The following is a 9,057-nucleotide window of genomic DNA, read 5'->3' on the forward strand; positions in this document are numbered from 1 at the left end:
TCCCCTAACTGAACATGTCCTTTCCTTGTTGCGGATATTGTGATTGTGTCCCTTGCTAGGACACGACTCTATTGTATGCCACCCTAGGCACCCCTCTGACTATGTCCTTGCTCTGCTGCACGCCTTGGATGTCTGCCCTGCAAGCGCCCTGGTTTCGTGCCTTGTCCCGCTCCCTGCGCATGAATTTGCAAAGTCAGCTCCTTTGGGAAATGCAGATTGTCAAAGAGGAGTCTTTTGCGCTTGATTTGCTCCTGGGCCCTATTGAAATTAGACGATGCAAGCGGTGGAGACTGATCTGGAAGACATGGTTGCTTACTACTTGGTGGTTTGTTTGGATGGCTCACAATGATGCTACTTTCCGTCAAATTCCGGTCATCCTTAATCATCTTGTCCATAAAATCCTGGTTGACGTATATGCGATTTTATGTATGCATCTTAGAGATCTCTCCTTTCATCTGAACAACGTTCACTCAACGGTGGTTTCTTTTAATCCAACGGATCCTGGTTGAGCTGGCTTTGTTGTTTGTTGCTAGCTGTTTGTAGTTTCTTTTTCTTTAGCTTTTGTTTTTTCTATATTTTAGTTTTGTTTTCTATTTTGTTCGGTTCATGGGTTTAACATTTTGTTGATCTTCATGAGTATTAATGTTGATCCTCTTTCGTCTCTCTCTCTCTCTCTCTCTCTCTCTAGAGAGAGAGAGAGAGCTGCTACTAAATGATAGCTAAATAGTTTTTCCTTCCCTTTTAATGTTTTTTTTTGCAGTTTCGACCCCATAAATGCATTGGGCATGAACAATTTACGAGGAATCCACACCTGGATCATGTGCTCTTTATGAAAAAACCTCAAAATTTTAAAGATTTTGGACTGTTGATTTTTTGAACCTTATAAAAACCCACCCACGTGTCGGAATCGAACGCTTCAAGAGCTGATCCCTATAAAATCAAGTACGTAGATCACATTTGTACGACCATAATTTATAAATAAAGTAAAAAAGAATTGAAAAACTTATTTAGCACCTAAAGTATGAGCAGCTACCAATCGCTTATATATATAATTTAATTAGAATGTCATTATACAAGTTGTTTTGTTCCAATCTATCCTTGTAAATGTGTTCAGCATGGTCGATTTACTAAACCCTTGGATCATGTTTTTTGGACAAAGAAATATGTTTTTTGAGTTGAAAATCACTAGTGCTTTTATAGCCATTGATTTTTCGCATTGTTGGAAAAACTATACACAAGTAGTATTCCCGTGATTCAAAAGCCAGTTCTTACTAAAAAGGTAGATGGATTACATCTATGGTTCAATTTGAAAAAAAAATATTCTCTAAAAATTTTTTTGAAAAAAAAGATATAAGAAAAAACAATTAAAGTCTGCTAAGATGTGTGTAGATACAAACGATTATAACAAGCTTTAAGCTATGTATATCAATCTGACCAAAATTAATTATTTGATGGGATGGTTTGTGAATGCAAGACGTAGGATGAAAGAAGGACCCAATGACCAAAAAAAATACTTGGTTAGTCGATTGAGGAAGAGTCACTTCTTTTACAAGATAGAAGATATTGAAAGAGTGTGTAGCCACTCTACATACATAATGGTATTTATTGTTTTGGTTAAAAAATAACACAGAAAAGAAAAGAGTTTTCTTGAGATCATTGGACAAACCGGAAAAACGTGCTATCAATTTCACCACTTAGTGTGGTAGATTCTAGCTTTCTAAACAATCAAAACAAGAGTCACAACCTTTCAAGGAGCCAAGAGACGCAAGATGCAAGAGACACAACCTGTATCCATAGTGACAAATCTCGCGAGATTCATAAATCTCTCAAGAAATTACCCTAAAGTTAAAAAACGGCAATTTCTCACAATATTTTCAATTTCTCGCTAGTTTTTTGTCAAAAACATAAATGTCACATTTTAAACGTGATATTTATGTTTTTATTGGCTATTTATCATGAAAACACTGTGTTTTTATTTTTAAATATTTTTTATCTACATTTCCTTGCAAAATTTTATTTTTTATATTTTAAATTTATTTTTTATTGCACAGATTTTGCTCAAAAATGTGAGATTTAAAAAAAAAATCAATTCCTCACAAGTTTTCTGTTGCTGATATTTTGCCGTTTTAAAACTTTTGTCACTATGCCTGTATCCATGCTTACCCTCTTCTCAAACTCAAATACGGCTGGCACATTCAGAAGGTAATAATCAAATTAAAATTTTAGAAAACTAGTTTTAGGAAATCTTTTTTATCTTTGTGCACATCTTGGCTGGTGACATCTAATTAGCTATTTATCTTTATTAGTATGCTAATTCTTTTCCCTAAAGCCTTTTTTTCTTCTTATCAAAAAATAAAAATAAAGTTGCGAAAATCTCTTTATATGCCAAAAAACTCTTTGAAAAGTGTTTTTGATGAACAACATAATCCAAAAAAAAAAATCGTTTCCAACAACTTTTCAGGCCTACAGCCAGCCTACGGTGAGCGAATGGATATTTTCAGGTTGTTTTCGCAAATCTGACCTAGCAGATATGATCGGTATGATTGATTCGCTAAGAAACGACACTTCAATCATGTCTTTTCAATAAAAAACATGATTTTTTAAGCCTTAATTTTTGTGAAAATCTTAGAACCTTATAAAAACCTACCTGCTTATTGGAATGGGACAATCCAAGAGTCGGTTCCTACAAGGTCAAGGTTTTAAGGAAAACATGAAAAGAAAAACCTTAAAAGGCCCAATACAAAGGTAGGCTAAAAAAAGTAGTAGGCAGCTACTATCTTCTCATAAAAATATATTTTTAAATATATTTTACATGTTTTGTAACCCTATTTCTTTCAGCTCCATAACACTGTATTTTTTCTATAAACAAGTCACAAGAACTTGCCAAGCTTGAATACTTCAAGCTCAGCTTGTTCCCTAAGCCCATAAGATCATGTGGAGAGAAGCAAACGGAAAAAAAGAAAAAGAATTAAAGAAAAATTGTATGACAAGTCGTAATCACCATATGGTCCTATTCTTCCATTATCCTCAATCCACCTTCTTGCAGAGGAATCTGCAACTCTAATGGCTAACCCCAAAGCTAAACAGAAGAACACCATAAAAAAAAAACTCAAAGTAGTGATCATAAAAAAGAACCATCGATCCAATTATGTTCATTAGTTATGAAAAGAAATCACCTCCCCAAAGCGATTTTAATTTGGAGTCTTCCCCACAAGAAGAGAGAATATCAAAGCAAGGAGTTCTCTGGTGATCCATTGAAGTGCAGCAACGAACTGCTGCATTTGGGGCACCGGTCTGCAATCTTGGGGAGCATGAAATACATGAGACAGCGTTTGCACCCAGCGACGACGAGAACGTCTCCCTGCTGCTCTTCCAAGTAGTTTTCCTCATCGTCGTCGTCCTCTGTTGATGAGCAAGTGGGAGAGCAACAGCTGCCCTCGTAATCGCCATTGTCGTCTTCTTGGTATTCCCCTTCGCTGTTGTTGTTACTATGATCGTCGTCTGCTTGATCTCTTCGGATGTTGAGGCTTCGGGGATCGTGCTTGGCCTTCCTCCCGGTTCTCAAATCTATGTAGTATATCTCTCCCGTCTGCTCGGCCCACAAGCACAATGAAAAGAAACCAAAGAAAACTTTTAAAACACAAACAAGAGGAGAAAAGCCTCTCTCTCTCTCTCTCAAAATACGAGAAATTCAAGATTCCCGTCTCTCTCTCTTTCTCTACCTAAAAATACCACAAATCCAAGATACCCGTCAAAACAAAAAGCTCTCTCTCTCAAAATACCAGAAATTCAAGATACCCGCTTCTCTCTTTCTCTACCTTAGAATACCACAAATCCAAGATGCCCATCAAGAGAAAAAGCACTCTCTCTCTCTCTTTCTCTAAATCCCCGTCAACAGAAAAGTTGTGTGTGTGTTAGAGAAGTGAGTTGGAAGAAGAGAAGGAAAGGAAGGCGTACCTTGAGGTCGAGGCATTGCTCCCATTGATAGGGGAGAGAGAGGTGGGGGTTGAGTTCCAAGGTGGTGGCAGGGGAATCTTGGCTTTCCGGCGAGGAGCCGGCGGCGCCATCTGCGTCGTTGATGGAGAATGCCCTGAAGGAGCGCTCTAATGAATACGTTTTCATTTTTGAGAGAGAGAGAGAGAGAGAGAGAGAGAGAGAGAGAGAGAGAGAGAGAGAGAGAGAGAGAGAGAGAGAGATGATGGTGATGATTAGTTCCGTTTGGAAAGCGTGAAGGAAGTCATTCGCTAAAGTAGATACTATCTAAGTTCCAACTTCACAAAAAGTAGAGAAAGAGGTGCAAACTAGGTAGATCTGATTTATTGAATCAAGCTTGAGCCTTAACTCTGACACATTTACTAAATCAAGCTTGAGCCCATATGTGGTGGTTCAAAACCAAGGGGAGCGTCCTTTGGTGCAGGGTCAAAGCTGAGTCTACTCTCTTATGGCTACGAATACCTCAAAGGTTTTACCAATAGGGAGCCTGTTAAATATGTGATGGGTGAAAAGAAAAAAAAAGAAAAAGTGAAGCTCAGAAAGACAAGCTTGAACTCATGAGTGCTTCTTTAAGCTTATCTAAGGGTGAGAGGAGCAGGTGCAATACGATTACCCTGCTGATCACCCACCATCTTTGGGATAAAGCCTGTTCACTGAATGTGGAACCCAACACCAGATGGTGGGTGATCAGGTGCAGCAGCAGCACGCTAAAAGTGTGCAATCACGTTGCACCTTATCTCAATTCTATATAAGGTGGGTGTCTGAATGCGCATGTGGCAAAAATGCATGTTTAATTTACAATGGATTTTTCAAAAAAAAAAAACCACAATAGCCGAGCTCAAACAAGTCAAGTTGGGCTTGGATAGGGGCGTATGCAGCCCTAGTTGTCCCCCTCACCTGACAGATTCCAATTGAATGAGAAGTTTTAATTGAATAGTTAGAGGTGGGAGCTTTGAGTAACTTAGATTACAAATCTCACCTTTTCTTACTCTTTATTCACTCCTCACACTTCATCTTTCTCTTTGTGATTGTACTTTGGGATGTAATTGGTTTGGATTCAGGTTGGATCTAGGCATTACTCAGATTCAGACGAAAAAATATAAAAACAAACTTAAATTCCACTAGCTTAAAACCCGGTATTTACACTTAATCTGGTTAGTTTTTTAGCCAGATTAGGGTTCGGGTTTGAATGCAATACTTATATATATATATGAAATGAGAGTACTGTCGAGCAGGATAAAACCATCGAACAGGCAGACATGCAGTCGTGCACCACCCGTCATGCCCAAAGGGCCTTTAGCGGTGGCGCCACTAAAGGCCTTACAGTTATAACTGTAAGGCCTTATCGTGTGCGTGATCAGCGGTGGGGGATTGTCTGATGCCCCTGTTCGACCATGGGTCAAAAATACTCCGGTCTCCATCTCTCTCTCTCTCTCTCTCTCTCTCTGTATATATATATATATATATATATATGTGTGTGTGTGTGTATGTGACCAGTGTGTTTAAATGAAAAGATCTATCGCATTGAAGGGCAAACAGAAAGATATGCATTGCGTTTTAATGATAGCTGCGTAAAATATGGATTATTCAGATGCAGGTTAAACTATTTACCTTAAAAATTACTTCAGTAAAATGATGGTTAATTTGGAGATCCATTATCATTTGGGTTGGTCCAACTGTAACTGGAGCAGACAAACGAACCTTTCGCTGGCTGACAGGATGGAATCCAAACAGATACCCACGAGAGAGAGAGAGAGAGAGAGAGAGAGAGAGAGAGAGAGAGAGAGTTGCATTAGCATATATTCACCTACTTTTACCCTTTCTACCCTCTCCCTTTTCACCATCCTGCGTTAAAAAAGACAAAACTGGGATACGGGAATATTGCAGAGAACCTTAGCAGCCTTTTCCCAGAGCAAAAACCTGCCTGTTGTTATGCTCCTTGCCGCAAGCGTTTCTTTCTCTAACCCTCCCCATATTATCAAATCATGTCATTACCCTAATGACTACTCGCTTCCACCTCCCACCTCTCTTAATTATTCAAAATGTAAGAGCCATGGATTTGATATCAATTCACAAATAATTGGTGACACTCACGCATACACGTACGCGTAAATATATAGCTGCTCACACGTTAAGTGCTAGATGAGCCTGCTAAATGGGGTTTTCAGTCTTTTTTCATTTTATTTATAAATTCTGACCAAACAAATGTGAGCTATGTACTTGATTTTATAGGGATCAGCTCTTGAAGAGTTCTATTCCGACACATGGGTGGGTTTTTATAAGGTTAAAAAATCAACAGTCCAAAATCTTTATAAATATTTGAGGCTCCAAATATCATTTTTTCATAAAAAACACATGATCCAGGTGTGAATTCCCCGTAAATCAACCATTCCCAATACATTTATAGGGTCAAAACTGCAAAAACCCCATTTAGCACATATATCATTTAGCACTTAACGTGTGAGCAACTCTCTCTCTCTCTCTCTCTCTCTCTCTATATATATATATATATATAGTAATGGGTAAGCGTTAAATGAAATATGTTAAATGATTCGTGCTAAATGGGTTTTCAGGGTTTTTATGCTTTATTTTAAAATTTTGGCCATACAGATGTGATCTATGTACTTGATTTTATAGGAATTAGAAGTATTCGATTCCGACACGTGGGTGAGTTTTTATAAGGTTCAAAAAATCAATGGTCCAAAAACTTTGTAAAATTTCAAGGCTCCAATCATTTTTTTATCGAAAAAACATGATCCAGGTGTGGATTCCTCGTAAACCAACCATGCCCAACACATTTATGGGGTCAGAACTGCGAAAAAATACCAAAAGAGCAGAAAAACCCATTTAGCACTTATCATTTAGCATATTTCATTTAGCACCTACCCATTACTCATACTCTCTCTCTCTCTCTCTCTCTATATATATATATATATATATATATATATATATAGAGAGAGAGAGAGAGAGTAGTGGTTGTAAAAATGTTTTTTTTGTGGTTTCAAAATTTAGTTCATTGTAGGTCATAATTTTTTTAAACCTCTTAAAATAAGACATATATGTAAGAAAAACAGGATCCAAATGTCGGTTTGTACTGAACTTAATATGTAGAATATATTTGTTGGGTTGGATGTGCAAAAATTAAAAAAAAAAGATATTACATATTTTTCACTAGAGGTTTCCTTATCCACGAGGGTGACAAATATTACCTATATATAGGAAAATATTGGCTACTAATGAAGGTATGAAATTAATGAGCTAGAAATCATAGCTGCAAGTTGTATAGACTAAATCAAACCACATAGATGTGTTCAACATGGTTTGTTTGCTAAGGATCAAGCCTTGGATCGTGGTTTTTAATGTATAAATGTGAGTTATGAAATTTGGTACATTATGGGCCATTGATTTTTGGACTCCTTTAAAAACCTAATTATGTGTCATAATAATATAATTCAAAATGAGTTTTGTGCTAAACAAACCATGTAGATCACATATGTGACATTTAATTTAAAAAAATAAAATTTTTTGAAGAAAAGAGTGATTTATACTCATTAGTTCCTTACCTACATTAGTAGCCAATATTTACCCTATATATAACCACTAGAATATGTTAAGTAGAAATATGTGAACTAGGCATTTCTGGTACCTTTTTTTGCAAATCCAACCCTGCATATCTATTCGACATGGTCCATTTGCTAGGAATGGGTTGCTGGATTGTGTATTTTTTATAAAAAATGTGATTTTTGGATGCTTGAATATTTACGAAAAACTTTGAGCCATTGAGTTTCAAGCTTTAAAAGATCCTTCTTGTGCATCATAATCAGAAGATCTAGGAGTTGGTTTCTATAAAACGAAGAATCGAGATCACATATGTATGGTGAAATTTAAGAAAAAAATTTATGAACATCTTGGTTCATACTCCAATTCACATATTTGTACTTAACATATTCAATAGCCTTATATATATATGTATATATATATATATATATATATATATATATAGAGAGAGAGAGAGAGAGAGAGAGGGCGGTTTTTTCGTCCACTATGCAATCAACAACACACCTTTTTCTTGTGCAAAATCGAATGCTCTAGGAGCATCTGATGCTTTTGTCCATGATTGGCCATTCACTATTAGGCCCAATCGTGTGTGTGTGTGTGTATTTGGTGCTATTGAAAGCATGAAAAATTGAACTGAAAATCATAGGTTCAAGCTTTACCTACTCAATCAGATGTGCTCAACATGGTAGACAAGAATATGCACATGGAGACTGGGGCCTCCTTTTGTTAACACTTGCCCTAAATTCATAAAATTATGATGCCACTAAAGAAACTGAATGGGCTCGCGTTTTGTGCAAGTACTGGAGTCCATAGTCCTCTGCGTGAATATTGCTTTGCTAAATGGAATAACAGAGGCACCGGTGACCTATCTGCAGTTTGAATTCCACCATGACATGTGGACGCCTGAACTCTCTCTCTCTCTCTCTCTGGTCCCCATTACTCCCATAAAATATTCTTGACAATGATTCACATGTTGGGGAAAAGATCGCAAATCATACAGCTTTACTAGAAATGATAATTGCATACGAATGCCTCATGCTAAGAAACGTCCGATTTCTTTCTCCTACGACAACATTGAGATTGATGATTGTTTCTTTTGTTTCTGAATGATAATATTATGAAAGCTATGATATAACATAATAATGATTATGATTGTGGTGATGATGATGGGGGTAGAGGAGGAAAAGCAGGATGATGATGGTTCTCTGTTGATATTAGGTCTGTCTTCATCTTTATCATGATTACTGTTATCCATTGTAATTGTTTGTTTTGTGATTATCATGAATGCACCTCATACAATTAGTTTTATTACATTAGCAAACAATTTACAGAAGCATCAGAAATTTCAGTCAGCGGGAATCTTGCACATTATTGAGAGAGAGAGAGAGAGAGAGAGAGAGAGAGAGAGAGAGAGAGTCTGTCTATCGGTGAAAAGTTCTCCATCCAATAGTTCATTTTTTTCTTTTTTTCTTAAATAGTGCAGAGTATGATCCTCGCTATCTAATG

The 9,057-nt window shown here is 36.9% G+C and overlaps 1 pseudogene; it reads right to left on the bottom strand.

Moving 5' to 3' along the window:
* Positions 1-3,226: 3,226 nt before the first annotated feature.
* LOC149833486 (protein CURLY FLAG LEAF 1 pseudogene) lies at positions 3,227-4,122 on the bottom strand (annotated as a pseudogene).
* Between the last annotated feature and the right edge of the window lie 4,935 nt (positions 4,123-9,057).

The sequence above is a fragment of the Nuphar pumila genome, chromosome 7 (assembly GCF_984573655.1).
Source record: "Nuphar pumila chromosome 7, dmNupPumi1.hap1.1, whole genome shotgun sequence".
NCBI lineage: Eukaryota > Viridiplantae > Streptophyta > Magnoliopsida > Nymphaeales > Nymphaeaceae > Nuphar > Nuphar pumila.